Genomic DNA, 20,270 nt, shown 5'->3' on the forward strand with positions numbered 1-20,270 from the left:
GGAGCATGGGCTTGGACCCAGCAATCACTCAGTTTTCCCTCCTGATCAGTTTCCTGGTCCTCCTCTCAGCACCATGGCCAGACATCACACATGAGCAGATGAGATGCTTTGTTTTTACTGATATTTAATGGTGCCTTTCATGGGCATAGACATTCGTTTGTGTTATTGCTGAACTGTTTGTCTGGGTTTTGGTGTATAACCTAAGAGTCAGTCCTCAGAGGACTGTACCCCATGCTTGTTGTTGCCCAAGCACTCACTGCCTTTGGCTATGGTCAGTGCCAGTTGCTCTGCAATGGCAGAGGCATAGAGCCCACATTCTCTTCAGAGTAACATTTGTGCTTTGCACAAATCTCTACAGACCGGGCACAAAAGCACAAGCAAAACAGCTACTAACACCTTGGGTATGAGAGGTCTCACACCTCTCTTCTGCAGGGCTCCATGTTTTCTCCCATATGGCAAAGGGTCAAGCCTGTCAGTTCAGCCTAGCAAAACACAAGGTGTTGCCCCACAAAGCATGCAGAAGTCCCTTGACACTGAATCATTTTGGTGTTTCTGAAACCTATCTGTGGGGTGTTGGTGGGGGAGGAGCTCGATGCAAAAATGTGGCCTTTCTTGATCTGCCCTCTTGCTGTCCGAGTTGCCCGGCCCGTTTCTGTTGGGTTAGGCTGGTTGGTGTTGCTGTCTCTCTAGTGCTGCCAGGAGCCCTTGGCCTGCACTGGAACTCCTCTGTTCTGTCTGCTGCAGACCTGCCCTGCCCCAATTCTGCAGTCCAACTTCTTCCCTTTGTCTCTGGGATGTAACCCAGGCACCTCTATCATGCTACACCCCTACTGCATTGCTTTAAACCCAAATGCTTTCCTGGTTAACAAGTAACTTGTTTTAACCCACTTGGTGCCCTCGGGTGTACTGAATGCCCTAGGGCTCTCACTTTCTGACATCACTGCAGGATGGGGCTCAGTTCAAAAATTGTCTTGCAGCTTACATAGAGCCAGCTCTCCTATTCATGAGAGAGCTGGAGAGATCCTCTTCGAGGATCCTCTTTGAGGATGCCACAAAAGGCAGAGACTGTTCTGTCTGCAGGAGGTGCTCTGTATAATGAAAGGATCCTTTGGCATTTGAGTAGGGGCTTATAAATAGACCAGGGCTGGTTGTGAAACAGCCCACTCTGCTTGAGTCACTTGGTAAAAACATATTGTAACACAGTGGTTGCATAAGGCTGGGGCACCTCTAAGTGTGATGGAGTGTGCTGGTGGTAGATGGCATCATTCACCACCCCTCAATGGACTGGGCAAAGGCCATTGTTAACTGTGGATTCTACTGGCCTTGTCTGCAGAGTGTTGTGGCCACGGGTATATGGCAGCAGCTGCCTGGACTTTCTTGTGGTCAGCTCCACTCATAGATGTCCATATAGGAAGGGGGTAAACAAAATTCAGTACCTCATGTGTGTGAGTTGTTGGGGGTCAGGTGAATGCAGTTCATCTGTCTTGGGCATTTGGAGACCTCTGGAAAAGTAGCAGGAGGGGAAGGAGATCCCCAGGACTTGAAGTGTTGCTCTCTAGCACTGTGGCTGCCAGGCTCTCCATGAAGTCAAAGGGCAGATAAGGCTAAGTTCAGGCCACAAGTCATTCCTCTCCTCCTTGATTAGCACTGCTTCTTCTAGAAAGCCTAGTCACCACAGGGCTCCTCATCACCTCTGGCTGATGCATCTAGCCTGGGCCACCAGCAGCAACATGTCCTGGCAATTCATAAATTATCATTTGCAGCCTGCTGCATTAATGTACCTTAACGTGTGTGCATTGATTTACATAGGGAATGCGTGCTTCAGAGTTAGTGTTTCATCTATACAGCTGTTTCTGATAATCTCTATGTTCCTGAGGCATTTCCCTGCAGGACATAGTATCTTCTACCTGCTGGCAGCTCAGGGTGCCACACCATGCAGGATGTGATGCCTGGTGGTTTTTCCTTGACTCCCCTCTATGCCTACTCTGGAGAGAGAACAGTTCCTACCTCTGAAGGCTCTGAGGTGGCTTTCAGAAAAATGTCAAACTCCTGTTGGTGGTCCTCAAGGGCTCTGCAGGTCTCCCCACATTGCTACCCTGTCCCTTGGAGGTTTTCAGAACTCATGCAGGCCTGTGCAGCATGTGGCACCCAGCACATAGAACTTCTTGGGTGCTAAAAGTTGGACATATATGATAGGACATGAGGGTACCAGGAATCTCTCAATATATGGTCCATTTCTCACCTATCTGCTATTTAAATGGAGCTCCATTTAAGCCCAGGTCTGAAGCCTGGCTTTCAGGCCACACAGAACCTCTCCCCCTGTGCAGAAGGATGATTTTCTTGCTTACATTTCCTTAAGGCTAGCAGGAATATGGAGACTCATAACTGTTTTTCTTAGCTGCTGAAAAGCACCACCGCTCACTGCTGTGGGGCTGTGGCTGTCATTCAGCTCTGTGAGCGGTCCCATGCTGACTTCTCTCTCTCTCTGTCTGGGCAGCACAGGGATGAGAGTTTGGTGGCTACTAACCCAGGTAGAAATGACAGTTTCAGATGTACTGCCACAATGAAACCACAGCACCGCTGACATTTGCTCTGTCCTATGTGTCAAGCTGAAGAGCCCTGGGGAAATCGTGCTTGGTTCTGACTAATTGTCTTGGGTTTAGGTGGAGCAATGTGAGAGCAGCCACCAGCTGAAGCCTGCAAGGGGTTCATGGGTTGCCTGGGATGTGCAGGCAGTACCTGGTGCCTTTAGTGTGGCTGATGGAGCATTTAAATACACCTCCAGAGCCATTTTGTCATGAGAGGACAAAAGGCAATGGCTGATGGGCACAAGTTACAGCAGAGAAAGTCTTAATAGATATTGTGGAAAAAAGTCTTCATAGTGCGTGGAGGGGCCCACCATGGGCACAAGGACCAGAGAAGCAGGAGCACTTCCATTATTTGTGATATCTAAATATTTGCTGGACAAGGCTCTGAGTAACCTGACCTAGATATGTGGTAGGAGCAGGGTGTGGAGAGAGACCTCCCTGCTCAATTCTATGGTGTCCTGTGGGTGCACCCAGCTCCCCAGAGATACCCTGGGGTTACTAGCAGAGCTTCCAGCAATGGCCTGAGACAGGAGAGGACATCCCCCTGTCTCTCAACATGCCTGCCCAGCACTGCTAGTGCAGTCCACATTTACTATCCTAGCAGAAAACATCTACTTTTCCAGAAAAAAACATGATCTCTGTTTGCTCAGCTTTGCTTTTTTGAACAGCAGACACAATAGCTGGCTGGCTGTGCAGCTTTCCAAGGATTTACTGCACCCAAAACCCCTGGAAAATGTTCTGAGCAGTAGCTCTTGCCCAACAGATGGGGCCTCATAGACCCTGCTGGGTTTCTTGACCCCATCCCAGGTGCTTTCCCCACTGTCAGGACTGGGGTGCAACTGGAGGTATCTGCATCTGGTTTTAGCTTGTTGCTATTTCCTGCCACTGCAGAGATCAAAATAGCAGTTCTCAATGCAAAAGAGCCCTCCTGTTCTCCTCTGCTCTGCTGCAGAGCCATGTCCTGTCCCCAGCTTTGCTTGACCTCCTGCTGTGGGGTGGTTGCGGATAAGATCAGCCAGCATGGTGCACAGGATAAGGTGGGACAGTGGCCTTAAAAATAAAACAGACCCAGCCATAAATAAGGAAAAGCCACCTGTCACGCATCCTGTAAACTACCCGTTCAGAGTTTCAAAAGCTAACATCGGATGTGAACAAGGAAACAAGAGCACTGCAGCTGCTGAAGCAGAGGCAGGTCCCTGTAGTACCCCCAGCCTGGGGTGCCTGCCTGCCTGAGTGTCCCTCTCCCTGTCCCAGGCATGAAGCTTTCCCACCGCAGCTCTGCTGGATGCTGCTCCAACCACTTTAGCATCAATAAACGCAGGTCAGCTCCTCCTTCCACTCCCCCCGCCATCCCCAACTGCAAAGCCACCCCAGCACCCCCAGCTCAACGCCTGCACTTACCTGTAGCTGGCCAGGGAGCAGAAGTGCGTAAAACACGAACCCCGCAGGTCCTTGGGTGATTGCTTAAATATCTGCGTGTGTGTGTGACAGGCGGGGACCTGAAAAACCTGCCGCGAATCGCAGGAGCTGCCGGGATCCACAGCCACTCTCTGGGCTGGTAATTCAGGTTTGGCACCCACTCTCCTTGGCAGGGCTCAACGCATGGTTGTAGGCGCTGCGGGGCTCTCCGGACGGGTGGCACAGGAGCCGTCGGGACTCGTCCCGCCACGCTCGGGGCTGGGGATGTATCCTGTCACCGCGTGCGGGGACCGCTGGGGCTCTTCCCTGCGGAGGTACAAGAAGGGTGAAGGCAGGATGCGAGGAACCTGCCCTCAGCTGTTCATCTTCACTCCAGCCCAGCCTGCCTGCTCCTCTGGAGGCCCTAGGGTCCCCAGTGCTGCCCTTTGGCCAGGCTGCCACCAGCTCCCCTGCCGTGGGGACCCGTTGCTCCTAGCTTTGCTGATGGAGTAGCAGCGGTCGCTGCTGTGCAGAGTTTGCTTCTCATCTCTCTTTAGCCCCTTGCAAATGATTTGTGCAAGCCTAAGGTTCCTGACTTTGTTGTCACCTTAGGCAGCCCTGTGATCCTGCAAGGCTGGATATAGGGGCAGGTCTGGGTCTTAGATCTGACCTGCTGCTGCAGTTCCAGTGGCACAGGGCAAGAGCCTGGCTGGGGACTGGATTGAGAGCAAAGCATCCTCTTCTGCCAAAGACTCTTCTCGATAAGTGCCCAGGAACTGCAATTCACAATAGGGTGGGGTGGGCTGGAAGCATTAGACAGCAGCTTCACAGGCATCTTGAGGGGTGGGGTGCAGTGGGGAGGAGCTGATTTTCTCTCAGCTTACAAATAGCTGGAAGGGGACGCTGGAAAATCAGAGGGGTTAGAGAAAGGACTCATAAGCAACTGACTATGGCTGAAATTATCTGCCCGAGCAAGAGGAAAACTGGCACTGAATGCAGAAAGCTGTTGAGCTGGCTGGAGCCAGAGCCAGAGACCTGCCTCTGGGGAGAAGTGGCTGGAGAAACCCAGGCAAGAAACCTGCCATATGTTTAGCAATGAGCCAAAACTGTCCTGAAATTTGAGTGGTTTTGTAATGTGGGGGAAAATGGACCAAGGCAGAGGGACTGCAAAGAGACCTGTGCCAATTTTCCTAGCAGGATGATGTTGATCAAGCAACAGTGCTTTTGCTACAAGGATAGCCTTAGTGCCTGATAAACCAAGTGATGCTCTTCAGTGGCTGCCAGAGGAGGTTTTTGGGAGAAGACTTGATTCTCCATGCCTTGGGGAAACACCTGGTTAAGGGGATATGTCCTGTTTCTCACTGCTGCTAAGCAACAAGAACATGGAAGAGGTGCCCAATGGAGTGGCTCCAGCAGCTGTGGCTGGGAAGATCAAGATGAGTTCAAGGCAGCTGGAACAGACCCTTACAGCAGGACACATCCCTGGATTTTGAACCTGTTGTGGAAGGTCCAGGCAGAGGCTGTGAACTGCATACTGCCATGTGCTTGAGGGAGCTCTGGTGGGTACTGCTACTTAGCTGCTCCGTGCCTATGTTCTGCTTTAGTACCTGCTCTTTGCCACCTTTGGAGACAGGACATATGGGAGGATACTCTGGCTCAGAAAGAGTTTCTTATGTTTGTACACTGTCTTTGATTTTCTTACATCCATGTGCCCCAAGCATTGCAAAATGTGAGTAATGTGGCCTGCAGGAACAGGATCAGCTTCTCTTCCCTTGTTTATTACTGTCAACAGCAAGAAAGTCTTTTATGTGGAAAAAAACTTTCTCCTGTAGCCTGTGAATGCAGCCCAGACTTGCACTGGGAGTGCTGGCAGTGATGTGTTTCAGGCTGAAACACGCCATTGAAATGGATTCAGAGGCACTGGGAGTCCTGCAGTGACAGTGTGAAAGTCACGTCACAAATCTGTCTGTGTTTACCTGGGAAGTGCTCATGTGTCCTGCAATCTTGTAGGCCACGTTTCTCTTCCTGAGAGAGGGTCAAAGTACTGCTGGAGTTTATGCCTCACCTGGTGTAAGTCGATTCTGGCCTCAGAAGAAAGATGTCCCTTTGTCAGAAGGGTTAGATTAAATTGAAACAAAATGCAGGGTTCATCCAGGTCCATAAGAGAGTGTTCCTCCCTACAGAGGAAGAAATTCAGCTGTTGGGATGTGCATGTGACAACTGTGGATGATACTGTGGCATTGCAGTGAGGAGCTGGCAGCTGCAGCCTACGTTCAGCATCCTACTCCTCCAGATTCTTCTTGCAGAGGCTTGAGTATCATCCAGGGGTTGCCCTCCGGCAACGTGTTGGCTTCAATTACTTTGTGGGGGGCATTTGACACATAGCTCATAACCATCCTGGCCCAAATGTTGTCCCTCTACTGCTGTATATAAACAGGGTGGAAAAAAAGATGGAGGGGGGCAAAGACTGTCAGAGAGCAAAACCTTCTCTTCTCTGAACACACCAATGCAAAGGAGAATCACAAAAGCTGTCTTCTGTTTTGTTTTCCAATTCTTTTTTTTTTCCCCTGATGTGTTGGAGTTTTCTGTCTACTAACCCCAAAAATGTGTCTGGAAACAAGGCTTTAGAATTTTTTTGGCTTCCATTCAGCTAGAAAAGAGTTTTCTAACCAGTCAGTACTGACTCACAGGACAAATCTCGCAGCTAATCAAATAAGATTTCTACCTGCAAAAGCCACTTGCCCCTGAACAGCATAAGAGATCAGCTGCTCTGCAGGGTGCAGCTATCAATTGCTTTTGTTGGATACCCCAAAATTTAAGAACTGGACTAATTTAAGAACTGGACTATATTGTTGATCTTTTGATCAGTTTTACCCTGGGAGAGAATCAACACTAGCTGCAGCCCAAGAGCCAGCAGCACACAGTACTTTCTCAGATCATGCCCCAGGCCATTAAAAGAGCAGGAGGTGGGCACAGGTAACTTGTTGCTGCCCTTGTTGCTGGAGCAAGGCTGCTTACTGCCCACTTGGGCTTAGCAACTGCCTCAGCTGCACTATCCTTCATACATTTTGCTTTTGCTTTAATGGGCAAGGTTCAGCCTGTCTTTCCACAGCATCAGATATGAATCAGATGTGATTTCCAATAAGATTCCTGCATTTTCCTTGTCTGTGGGATACAGCCATATGGATGGAAACTGTGGTGTTTTATTACTCCTTCAGTTGTTCCAAAAGTTCTCAGAGAAAAGTGTCATCTCATTGGTATTTCCATGTGCAATCTCTGCCTGGGGTACAGTCTTCCTCCCTCCTCTCCTTACTAACCAGATTGTTTTGAAGTGACTAAACCAGGCACTGATACGTGCAGTTCCTTGCCAGAAGGCTTTTCAGCAGTGCTGCCATTGCTTGTAAGCAGAGCATGCCCTAGCATGCGGAGAGAGCTGGCAGTGCATCTCACATGAGGGAGCTGCCCACTGTGCCCAGCCCAGGAAAACATGGGCATCAGCACTGGCGAGAAGCAGGGAAGAGGCTAGAGGAGACATGCCGATCTGCTCTCTGCTCCTAGAGTGCCAAAAGGATGTGAAGTGGAGCGAGTGCCCTTCTAGAGATTTGGATGGCCATATATTTTCTAGGGAACAAGTCAGGGAAGCAGGGGGCTGGAAAACACCTGCTGAAATCTGTCCTGGTCAGAAACTCTAGGCTGAAACTGCCAGCTTTCAGAAGTTCTGACTCATATACTTGTATACATGTCAATGAAGTGACTTTATTCCTCCCTAGAGCAGGGATAGACTCTACCAGACCACTAGCATACCACCATCATGACCCTCTCAGCTGCAGCAGGCATGCTGTCCCAAGGCCCTACCCTGAGGAAGACAAGGGGCCTTAGTGGGGTGAGCATGGGTGCAGACCAACCTGTAGCCCTGCCATTGGGGCCAGCAGCTTTCCTCAGCCTTCACTGTGAGGGACAAGGACCACATTTTCCCTTGTGCTGCACCAGGGTGGGCAGCCTATGGGTTCTGCTCACTGCAAGTGCCAGCGAGGGTGCCTCTGGTTTGGGAGGTGCCTGGCCCCTGTGCCTGCCTTGTGGCACTAGCAACATACAGCTGGCAGTGGTCCTTGTGGTTTCTGCTGAACCAGTTTGGGCAGGCGGTGTGGGGCCATGGTTGGCACCCGCTGAGAGCTGACCCAGACACTGCCAGCTGCTGAGGCACCACCAGAGGCCCTGGGACTCTGAGCAGGATGGTTATCTCCATGCAACACACACCACAGCCCCCAGAGCAGCTGCAGAGCTCCTGTGGCACTGGCAGATGACCAAGATGGCTTGCAGGGTGACAGTTAACAAGGAGGGGACATACAATAGACAATGACCCTATGCTCAGTCTGCCAGGTGTTGGGGAGCAGCTTCAGGGACCCTGTGTAATTCACTTATAAATATTTTTCCCTTTAGCAGCCTGGGTTTTATGGCTCTTGGAAACCTGGCACTGATATTCCTGAGTGCTAGTTGTCAACAATCTTTGTTGCACAGCTGGCCATGGGGACAGCTGGGTGAGCAAAACAGAGGTGCTCACAGCTGGCTCCCTCATTGCTCTGACAGCCTCAGGGAGTGGGTCATCCACAGCAGGACATCCCTTGCTTCTAGGAGCTTCCCAGTGTAGTTACTCTGCTGTCAAAAGGTCAGCATGACTGATAGAGAGGCCCTAGGCTGGAGGAAGATACTCCTTGCCATCTCTTTCAAGTTCGAGTGTTCAGGATGGGGGTACTTTCCAGGAAGGAGCAGTGGCAGCTCCAGTGGCAAGTGCCAGAGAGTGCTCAATCCATGGGAGAGCCGAGCAGGCTCAAACAAGCACACACACCCTTACAAACTTGAGCTAAAGAAGCTGTACCTGCACCATGGCTTAAGGAAGTCCCACTTGCCTGTGGCATGTGTTTTCACTCCTTGTCCTGCTGGAGGGAAGTGGTTTCAGGGACACAAAGAGGCTAAGGGTGCCATTTCCCATCCGCAATGAGGTCAGGTCCTGGGGGCTTGCTGCCAATGCTGTTTGAAGCTGTTAGAAGCAGAAGGAGGACTTCTGGTGTTGGCAAGGGATTGCCTCCCCAGATCTTTACGTTGGCTGATCCAGGCAGACAATTGAGGGGGGTGTTGGTCTCTTTTCCTAAGTAGCAAGTGACAGGACAAGAAAAAATGGCCTCAAGTTGCACCAGGGAAGATCGGCCATCAGGAAATATTTCTTCACCGAAAGGGCTGTTAATCATCAGGACAGGCTGCCTGGGGAAGTGGTAGAGTCAACATCCTGGGAGGTCTTTAGAAGACTGTAGACATGGTGCTTAGGGACATGGTTTAGTGGTGGAATTGGCAATATTAGGTTTATGGTTGAACTTGATGGTCTTTAAGGTCTTTTGTAGCCTAAATGGTTCTATGATTCTTACAAGATAAACTTAATCATTGATGTGACTTCCTATTCACAATAATTTCATCACCATTGTCCATTCTAGTTTTATTTATGTTTCCTAGCATAAGTTTAGGGAAGACAGGAACATTGTGGGGCAAACATTTCCATAAATTTACATAACACTACTTACTCCATGGGAAAAATGCAAACAACCACCACCAACAGCAAAACACCCCAAACCATAACAACCAACCCCAAAAAACAACAACAAAAAAAACAAACCAGAAAGTCCCTGAATCCCATGTAAATCTAAAACTGATTATTTAGAAATTCACAGAGAGAAACAAGCTACTTGGAGTTTCCCAGTGCTTACCAGAAGGCAACAGCAGCAGATAGCTATTGCAGAGAAGGCCCAGGCTTCATAAAGGACCTACTCCCTAACTTCTGCAGATGCTCTTCAGAGACAAAGAGAGAAGGCTTGCTTCAGGTGTCCACTTATGGACATCTGAAGCTTGCTGGGTATGCAAGATATTTGAGGGGGACTGGCAGATAAGGAAGGGACTTTGAGGAAGCCCAGGACCTTCCACGGAAGCAGCCAGAGGCTTGCACTGGACTTTCACTAGACAAGTTCAACATCTCAGTTCCAGCTCTATTCTCTGCTCCAGAGAGCCTCATGGTAGGATTTCACAGCCTCTTTGCCTCTGTCACTGGGGAAGCTGGAACAGACCGGCTGAAGTAGGAACAGTTTCAGGTCAACTCTAAAAACTTTTGCATCTAATGTCAGGAAGAAGTGTTCACATCTGTGAAATAATCCAAGTGTTCCAGAATCTTATCTAACTTCTCACCTGTTGACAACCCCCACTTAATTTAAAAAAGAGACTCAGTCACAGAGGAAAATGACTTTTTTTTTCTGAAGCGGTGTAGTTCTGAATGCTCTGTTCAGTGACTTATGCTGTGTCTATAAACATTTAGTAACTACTATGTGACCAGCTGGAAAACTGTAAAGCTAAGACAAAACCCAATACAATCCTATGCAAGGCAATGAATGCTACAGGTCCATCGAGAAGACATCTACCTGTGGAATAAGATTTTCACAAAATGGTGTGCTCTAGAGTCTCTTGCAGCAAACCTACTTGGATTCAATGATCAGGGAAGAAAGCAAGTCTAGTTTGCCAAGTAAATGAGATTTGCTGTGTCTCAATGACACTAATTATGCAGCTTCTAACAGAAGGCGAATGCAATGTATACAAACGGCAATTACTAATGAAAAGCCTTTTCCGGTACTGCTGCCCAGAGCACAAAACCATCTTTAAAACAAAAGCTGCCACCTAGTGAGCAAGGTGGAAATGCGCAAGTTCAATAAGTTAAAATATTCTCCAACCGTCTGAGCGGAGTCAAAAAGAGATCCTTTCATATCTTGTTTCACAATCATGCCTTTAAGCTGCTATAACCCCTTGATCGCCTCGTGCAGATGTGATAAACTAACGAGAACGCTTAGCATAAGGTTTGTTGATGTCTAAAGTTTACGGTGGCATCCTCTGTGTTACTGATTTTAGCTAGCTTGTAGATGCTACACTGTACTCTGAGCAATCTGAGTAGTCAAAGTGTGGATTTTAATGCTTCTGATAAATCAGACATAGTGGTCACCAAACACTGGTGAGTAGTCCCATATCAGTCAGTTTATCATTTCAAGGAGGCTATGATTTTACCAATTCCTGTCAGAATAATTCCTCTCAGGCATGGCATGGCTCAGGACTGAGGTGCCAGGAGTGAAACCACTCCTGCAGCCAAGGAATATGGCTGACAATTTTGGGAACAACTAGGCTGTTGTCTAAATTTTGGGCAACTAGAGCACGTGGAATCATCAGTGCTGACCTACTGTAGCCAGTGACACAAAACCCGCAGTCTGTCTTTCCCTTTTTGTTGCTTTATTTTACTACTCTACCATTCTGTCATCTAGACAACTTCCTACCTCATTTATATGTAAAATGGACCTCCAACAGGATCACTCAAAGCAATCAGATTAAACCACAAGAGTAAGGGCTCTCTATACCAGGAAGCCACAGAGTCCTACTCCAGAACCATGACAGTCCTACTCCTCCTGTGAATAAAGCCAGCATTGGCCTGAAGGTAATGTACCATTTAAACTTTAAACAAAACCCAAGCCCTTCATACTGAAAATCACCAGCTTTTTGAGCTATAAAGCTTCATAAGCACCCAACTGAAATACATGACTTTATTTTTTTTTCTTTTCTGAGTTTGAGAGAGGATTTTTTTTGGGTAAAAGCTAGAAGATTAAATGTTTCCAGCACTGTCCCACATGCACTACAAAATTTTGGTTTAAAACAAAGTTTAAGTCCGCCACATTGAAATTCTGAGACAGTAATTGTTTTGCTCTAGGAAAGTTCATAAATGCCATATTGAAGTACAACTCTCATTTGTTTTGAGGTGGGTTTTCTTCCTTCTTCTTTTTTTTTAATTTTCTTTTTCTTTTTTTTTTTTTTGGCTTTCTTTTTCTCCCCAAGCTTGGGAAAGATACAAATTCTGTTTTACGTTTAGCTCTGGAAGGATCCAGTTGACAGCACTGTGTTCTATTTTTCTGCATTTTAGTTTTTGTCCTTGCAAAGCACTCCAAGAAGATGGCACTACATAAAGCAAGAATACAACTCCTTAACCAAATACACTATAAGAAATGTTCAAGCATCACTTTAAAATGTATAAAATGGCCATCAAAATTATTTCAGACCATGATATGGAAACTTCTCTTCTTACATAGGAATCCTTCTACCTTAGTCTTTGTGGACATTAGGGCAGAAGTTACTGCAAAGTGGTGGGCCCAAAGGTTCTAACGTGTTCCAGACATTCCCAAGCAGAGGAACTGTTCTACCCACCTACTCTGTAGTTCTCTGCTGAGTAAGAGTATCTTGTGTTGGGTAATAGGAGAAATAAATAGGATCTGTGGCATACATGGGCAATTCTTCACAAATCTTGCTGTCAAAAGTTACCTGTGAGAATTGCCAGAACTTTGCAGTGTACAAAAAACAAAGTACAGGTCTCAAGGGCAGATCTGGTAATAACATGCAATGCTGAATTCACTGCTTTTCAAATACGCAGAAAAATAGGATGATTTAAAGTCAGCTCTAAGGTTACATCGTAAGCATTTGTATGCTGGGAGGAGTGCTGTCATGTGATTATAGTTGTCAGTCTATATGCTGTTCTATGTTGGAATTTGTTTCATTTAGTGGTGTTTATAAAACCACATATTTTTTCCTCAGCATTGCAAAACCAGTGCAATGCTCTGCACACTTTTGTCAATTACTGACAGAATGTTTCTACAACTAACAAGTCTGGAGTGTTAAATTTCCCTTATAAGCACAAGTAGTTATCAAAATAGAATCATAGAATCCTACAATTGTTAGGGTTGGAAAGGACCTCAAGGATCATCTAGTTCCAACCCCCCCTGCCATGGGCAGGGACACCTCACACTAGATCAGGTTGCCCAGAACCACATCCAACCTGGCCTTAAAAACCTCCAGGGACGGGGCCTCCAACACCTGCCTGGGCAACCTGTGCCAGTGCCTCACCACCCTCATGGAGAAGAGTTTCTTCCTAACATCCAATCTGAATCTATCCATTTCTATATTTTTTCCATTCCCCCTAGTCTTATCACTACCTGACACCCTAAACAGTCCCTCCCCAGCTTTCTTGTAGACCCCCTTAAGATACTGGAAGGTCACAATTAGGTCTCCTCAGAGCCTTCTCTTCTCCAGACTAAATAGCCCCAACTCCTCAGTCTGTCCTCATAGGAGAGGTGCTCCAGCCATCTAATCATCCTGGTGAGCCTTCTCTGGACACATTCCAGCACGTCCAGATCCTTCCTGTAATAGGGGCTCCAGAACTGGATGCAGTACTCCAGGTGGGGTCTCACCAGAGTGGAGTAGAGGAGGAGAATCATCTCCCTCGACCTGCTGGCTATGCTTCTCTTGATGCAGTCCAGGATGTGATTGGCTTTCTGGGCTGCAAGTGCACACTGGTGGCTTGGTTGAGCTTCTCATCCACCAGCACCCCCAAGTCCTTTTCTTCAGGGCTGCTCTCAATTGGTGCCCAGCCTATATCAGTGTCTGGGATTGCCCTGACCCAGATGCAGGACCTTGCACTTGGTCTTGTTGAACCTCATCAGGTTGTCAATACAAACAAGAAATACAAAGATGAACAGCTTCTCAGTTCCATTCCACCCACTCGTTCATTTGTAGCGTAGCACACATCTGCTTTGGCATTTGGTACGATTTGAAAAAATGACAGTTTCTGGATCTGAGCATGGAAACAACAGCTGGCAGCACACAGGAACTTTCTCAAATGGATTTACCAACAACAGCGAAATTGATTCTCCATCCACACCTGATACCTTGTTGGGAGGCACTGACTATCTTTGTTTTCCATGTATATATTCATGTCTCCACACGACTGCTTTATCCTAAGCTTCCAGCCCTCTAGTTGTGCCACACCTGATATCCCTCTTTCTGTGACTAGTCTTTGCAATATGGAAATGAAGGCAGCCATGTGCTGGAAGAGAAGGATAGGTTTGACCCTTTAAAAGAACTATAAGACAAAAGAGCTATTGTTTTTTTCAAAACCAAAGTCACTGACCTGTGAATGTCCATTAGGCATGAAGTGTGCTGCACATCTCTGCCTGCACTACTGCTCCCATCAAAGCCTGACAAAGCCATTGTCTGAGGCTAGGTCTAGAGCCAGCGCCACTTGGCTTGGATCAAAAATAGAAGCCATCTGTGCATTTACTAATGCATTGTTAAGACAACCCAAATACAATTCATTTAACATGCAGAAAACAGAGGCATTTAGCAGAACAAAAAGCAAGAAACATGAGAAAGGCTTTGTGCCCATGTGCAGAATTGCAAGGAAAAGACAGAACCCCATTTCCTGCACACCCTCCCTGGAGGAAGGGTTGCCAGACCCACTTTGGAGTGCACCCTTTTATGCAAGTCTTGAGTTTTCTAATTTCACCTTGATGTTTACTGTGGGAAGTGTCTCTTGGGTGCCATACCAGGATGGTGACAGGAATGCCCCAGGATTGAGGGGTCATGGCTGCCCTGGCTGTGCTGCAGGGTGAAAAGCCCAGAAGGCTGAGAGCCTGGGTGGCAATTTGTACTCCCTGTCTGCATCTCCTGTGGTCCCTAGCAGCCCTTAATTGGGGCAGGAGAAAAGACAGGGCAGATGGCAGGCCACTGTCACCAGTTTGGTAGCCACCACAGGAAAGCCCTCTGGTGGCTCCCCACAGGTCCTTGGCACCTGCAGGCTCGGATCTCCACAAAACAATAAGCAGCTGCTGCTGCCACCATTGCTGGCTGAAAAGATGCTGGGGCCTCCTTGGTCTCAGGCAGTGCTGTGGGAATGGCACTGGGTACCTGTTTGTTTCCTTCTCCAAACCACTGACCTAGTGGTATACAGTCAGGACATCTCTTTCTTACCCTATGACCTGTCTTGCATGTGCAAATAAATCAGACTTCAGGTTATAAGTGCACTATGGCTATATTATAAACACTGAGTTTAACATGGTAACAATATCTTTTTTAAACAGGCAGATTTATTTATTAAGACAGGCTGCATAGAAAGTGCATTTAAGGCATTTTCTCCATTTGGAATGTCTATGTCCCTCAGATTTTCTTGAAAAGTAGCCATCTGTCATATCAGCATCTTCCCATCTTGGAGATTTGGACATACTTGTTATTTTCTCTGCAAGCAGAAGAAAAATATTTTAGAAAGAGGCATTACATTTGAACAGAGCTGTTTTACAAAGTGGACTCCCTTGTGGGTTTTTTATGTGGTCAGTTAAATGCAGTGATGCATTTAATTGTATCACTCACCGCAAACATTACCACAAAGTAATAGGGATGCAAAGATTTGTGAATCACACAAAAGTGTGTGCAAGTAACTCACCAGAGACACCCTCACTCAGGCTTTGTTACCTATACAAACCTGATAAAACCACCTGCAAGTCTAAGAAATATCAAACCACAAAACAAATTTTATCATGAGGTGAATGTGTCCAGTGCTAATGAAAGTCAAACTTCAGTCCCTAAAGTGGGAGCCAGTTCTAGTATGTACAAAATTTCCCCCTTTGATATGGAATGTCAGTGGGAAGAATGTGCATCCTCACGCATCCTCTGCATCCCAGGCTATACTAAAATATGAATGTGTGTTTCTCTGAAAATTGGAATCTTCCTTAAAGAAACTTTAGCTAAGTCTCCCTTAGTGTGAGGAAATGAGATTTTTAAATTATTTTTTTTAAATCCCATACATGGTATTTTGGAGAGCTCCATTTGCAAATGTCATCTGACTACGGAAATACATATACAAAAAGAAAATGTCAGAATCCAGACTGATGCAGATCTTCCATTCACTGCCCTATCTTAATAGAACCAAGTTGGTTTACTCCTCAAGAAATTCAAAAGATTTATGATTACCCAAAAGCAGGAACAGTCTGCACTAGTACTGAGGATCTTTTAACTGGAAGGTAGTGGAGCAGATTAGAAACACGAAAGGAAAAACCAAGCCTAGGGAATGTAACAGAGATGTAAAGATGTAAGGAAAAGTTCTGGCTGAAGAATAGCTCTTATACCACGCCTGTGTGATATCCCAGTACATCTGTTTCTACATCACCACACTATGCTATTTATCTCATCAGCTACTGGTCATGAAACTTAAGAAGGGCAGAAAGATCATTTTGTTCTCCTCTCCTAAGGAGAGCTGTGGCCTGTACCTTTGACTCTTTGAAGTGAAATGACTGTAACTTATGACTATGAACCATTTTTCAATGCTGAAATTCTTCCAGTAAAACAAAGTGGTTTATCCTTATTGCATTTGTGCCAAGTCAAGCACTTCAGAACAACAACTCCAGATTGAACTAGAAAGCCATTGAGCATGCCAACAATTGAACTACTAAAGAAAAAGAATCAGGATCATATCTGATCACCCTGTGCCCCTTTGGGCCAAAATACATGTTTCTGAGTATGTAAGATGCCAGCATAAAAAAAAAGAAAAAAAGAAAAGAGGTGATTAAAATAAAAATCTATCTTGTGTGTGCAACTGGATTTAATCCCATGCTTCACATAAAACATGCACATTACATTTCATACTAATGAGATATAAGCCCCATCATAAATTATTTAAGGAACTGAGTTGTTTTGATACTCAGTTCTTTACAGAAGTGCTAAATTCTGTGCTACATCTAGAGGAAGTCCCACTTAATATTTCTTTCCGGTTTGACCAGAACAAGAGAACACAGTCTCAAGCTGCACCAGGGGAAATTGAGGCTCGAGGTGAGGAGAAAGTTCTTCACTGAGAGAGTCATTCATCATTGGAATGGGCTGCCCAGGAAGGTGGTGGAGTCACCATCCCTGGAGGTGTTCAAGAGGGGATTGGACGTGGCACTTGGTGCCATGGTTTAGTCATGAGGTCTGTGGTGACAGGTTGGACTTGATGATCTTTGAGGTCTCTTCCAACCAGTGATTCTGTGAAAATGCTGATTGCTGTTTGCAAACTACAGCATTTCGAACTGCTATAACTTCATCCTTTAACAATTTGAAACAAATTTGTTTGCTTACATGAATATCAAGTGGAGCTACATAAAACGCCTTATTAATGTAATGAAGCAACACTTTTGTTTCCTCCTACTCCACTATTCCATCTATCTTGACAAAAATCTAAATCTTGCAGAATGGATGGGTTATTTCTGACAAATCTGTATCAGTTTTGCTTCTTCTCTTTTTTACCTTTGGTTGTCTGCAAGTCAATCACTTGGTAACTTACTCCAATGTTCTAGTCAGTGAAGATGTGTAGGCTGCTAATATATAACATGGCAGCACCTTGTTTCTTCCTTTTCACAGATTGTACTGTGTGTGCCCTTTGATTCCTTTCTTTTTTTTTTCCCCTATTGCTTTTTTCTCCCCCCATATTGTAGGTTTACCAATTCTCTTTGCAATTTGTCATAGTCTGTGATGTACTCTGGTGAAAATATTGCCAAATTCTGCATATCTGCAGATCTTTAAATATACTTCAAAACACTTCAGCACTTTCTTTAAAATATTATTTCCTTAAGTGTCCTTTGACACCTTTAACACTTTCCTTATTCTGGTCTATATTCCATCTATCTTGGTAGTTTGAATTCTGTGTATTATCCGATTGTGATTAATCTTTCCCCCACCCGAAAGTCAGAAATGTCTTTCAGTCTTCCCTTTCTTGAGATCTGTCTATGTGTAATTCTGTAAATGCCCATCACTGCTGTTTTGCTGCTCTCAGTTTCTCCCTCTCCTGGAAACAGAAATTCTGTTATTTGTATAAATTTCTTTCACCATCTAAGCAATTCCTCTCAGCTTCTACAGAGAGGATTTTCTATAAAGGGTTCTAGTCAATCATAATGGGGAATAACAATGCTCATTTTTGTGTTTTCAATTGGCTTAGAAAAATAATGAAATTAATAAAATGCTCTCAAATATTAGGAGATCTTTTTCTTGATTTTTAAACAATCTGGAAGGCAAAATAGTATTTTCTCCCAACATTTGGCATTCTTGCTCTTCTCTGTGAAAGGAGGTACAGGAGACTGGATTTTGAAAATACACAATTTGCAGTAAAAATGGCATTTTGGGTGGGATCTTTCATGTTTTCTGATGGAGAGTATGGGAAGAGCCTGGTGTTGTATATAATGGTAATGTGGCACCATATGAACGTGACAAGCAATCTCACTCTGAGGTACTCCTCCTTAACAATTGCAAAGATGGATATTCAATACTCCCAGCTAACTGAATCTAATATAAGCCATTTACAGGTATCACAATAAAAGTCATTGCAAAAGATTGACAGTTGAGAGGACATAGCAGTCTGTTACAGAGTATGAATGATCCAAAGCTAATAACCTATTAGTTAACTGGGATGCCATAGAGAATATTTTGCTTACATACAGGGAAGGGAAGGTTAGGATGTCAATTTAGTGACTACCTGTTTGAAAGGCAGAGCACACACTCATTTGCGTAAGTCTTTCCATCAGTCCCACAAACTGGATTGTAGTCCCTTGGACATCCGGGCACGCCATATATGTGGCAGGCAGGCTAGGGAAGACAGGTACATAGGAAGTCTAAGACACACCTTTGGAAATGGGTCTCTGGTCAGCTTCTGATTTGAGAGCTTCTAAAGAATACTGGCACATTCAGTACTGGCACAAGAGTTGGCACAGCATTATCAAGTGCCACATTATCTTTCCTGCTCTTAAGGGAATATACCGCGTAATGCATGGCTTCTATGGCCTGGCATGGCTTGAACTGTGGTGCTAGGACATACACGTGCTACAAAATCCAGCCCCAGCCAACACTTTAACGTCAGTGTGACAAACTGACAGCAAGTCCCCTTGAGGGGCAGCTGCAGATGGAGCAGGCAGGAGAATCACCACAGCGTATGTGTGGCAGCCCTTAGCAGGTGGGTGCTTGGCTTCCCAGGTCCCTCCCGGGCTCCGGAGCCAGGGCCAGGCGCTCCTGCCGGGTGTCAGGTCTGGGGTTCAGGGGAAGGGGCCACCCTGCCCCGGGAGGCCCGTCTGGCGACAAGGAGGGCACGTGCGATAGTCCTTCCCGGGCACTCACCGGGTAGCTGGCAGCGGCGCCGGGACACGAGAGAAGTCCTAAGGAGAGCAATTAGCGTTAACGGCGCCTGGTCCCGCCCCGTGCCCCTTATCGGTCCCAAACCCGAGCAGACAGTGTCTGTTACCGGTCCCATCCCCGAGCAGGCAGTGTCCGTTACCGGTCCCGCCCCTGACCAGCCAGTGTCCTGTCCTGGCATCCCCCGATCAGCCCGTATTCGGCACCACCCTCTGCCGATTATTTCCCCCAGCCCCTGATAATTGATGCCCGCTACTGGCTTAGATTCTGTGGCCACCACCCCAAGCCAGCCGGTGCCCGGTACCCATTTAGGTTTCTCCTCCCTGGGACGGTACCGGCCGTGGCACGGAACCGGCCCGCTTCCCCAGGATTGGCTCGTTCTCCTCGACCACCACTGCCCCGGCGCTGTGCCCCCAGTACCGGCGAGAAGGGTGGACAGCAGCACCAGCACCGGCAGCTGCATGTCGGCGAACGGAACAAGGGCGGCGAGTGTGTCGGAACAGGACGGGACGGGACGCGACGGCGCGACGGTTGCGGGACCGCGCTGGGCGGGCACGGTCCGGAGCCCCGCGCGCTGGGCGGGCACGGGCGGGCACGGTCCGGAGCCCCGCGCGCTGGGCGGGCACGGGCGGGCACGGTCCGGAGCCTCGCGCACTAGGCGGGCACGGGCCGGAGCCCCGCGCGCTGGGCGGGACTGGGCAGCACTTCACGCCACGGCAGGAACCAGGGCTGAGGGCCCTTGAGGCTGCAGACACAGGGCTGTACCGGAGGGACAGGGACTGAGGACTCACCAAGGGGCTGGAGGAGCCGGGAGAGGTGGGGAGGGGTGCGCTGTCGTTTCACTGTGAGCTTGGGGTGCGGACAAGCACCTCCAGAGTCACCTTGCTGGGGGAGAGGGGACAGGGACCGTCCCTTGGGGTGCTGGGGGAATGTGGGGTCAAGGCGCCCCAATGCTGTCTGTCAAGCAAGTCTATGCCTACCCTGCCAGGAGGTCCTCATGGGGTTGTTCATCCTTGCCATTTTCACGGGGACCCCCCCAAATACCAGCAACCAACCAGCTGGTTGCTGCTGCGGTACACAAAGTGGTGCAGAAACCTTCCAGGGCCGTGCGTAGAGGATGAAAAGCTTCAGCACCATGGCTATGCAGGAGGGCAGCAAAGCTAATGGTAGGCACCAGGCTGTAATTTCAGCATTCCCCAGGCTTCCCACCTTGACTTCACTTCATCTGATTGCAGAGTG

At 47.3% G+C, this 20,270-nt stretch overlaps 1 protein-coding gene across 1 annotated transcript in view; it reads left to right on the forward strand.

Moving 5' to 3' along the window:
- IGFBP7 (insulin like growth factor binding protein 7) overlaps positions 1 to 9,990 on the forward strand; it is a 139,205-nt gene extending 129,215 nt beyond the window's left edge. The window contains exon 6 of the mRNA XM_054165017.1: positions 9,980 to 9,990. The gene's annotated coding sequence lies outside the window, so the exon portion shown is untranslated. The remainder of the gene's footprint in view (positions 1 to 9,979) is intronic.
- The last annotated feature ends 10,280 nt before the right edge of the window (positions 9,991 to 20,270 follow it).

This window comes from Dryobates pubescens, chromosome 1 (assembly GCF_014839835.1).
Source record: "Dryobates pubescens isolate bDryPub1 chromosome 1, bDryPub1.pri, whole genome shotgun sequence".
Taxonomy (NCBI): domain Eukaryota; kingdom Metazoa; phylum Chordata; class Aves; order Piciformes; family Picidae; genus Dryobates; species Dryobates pubescens.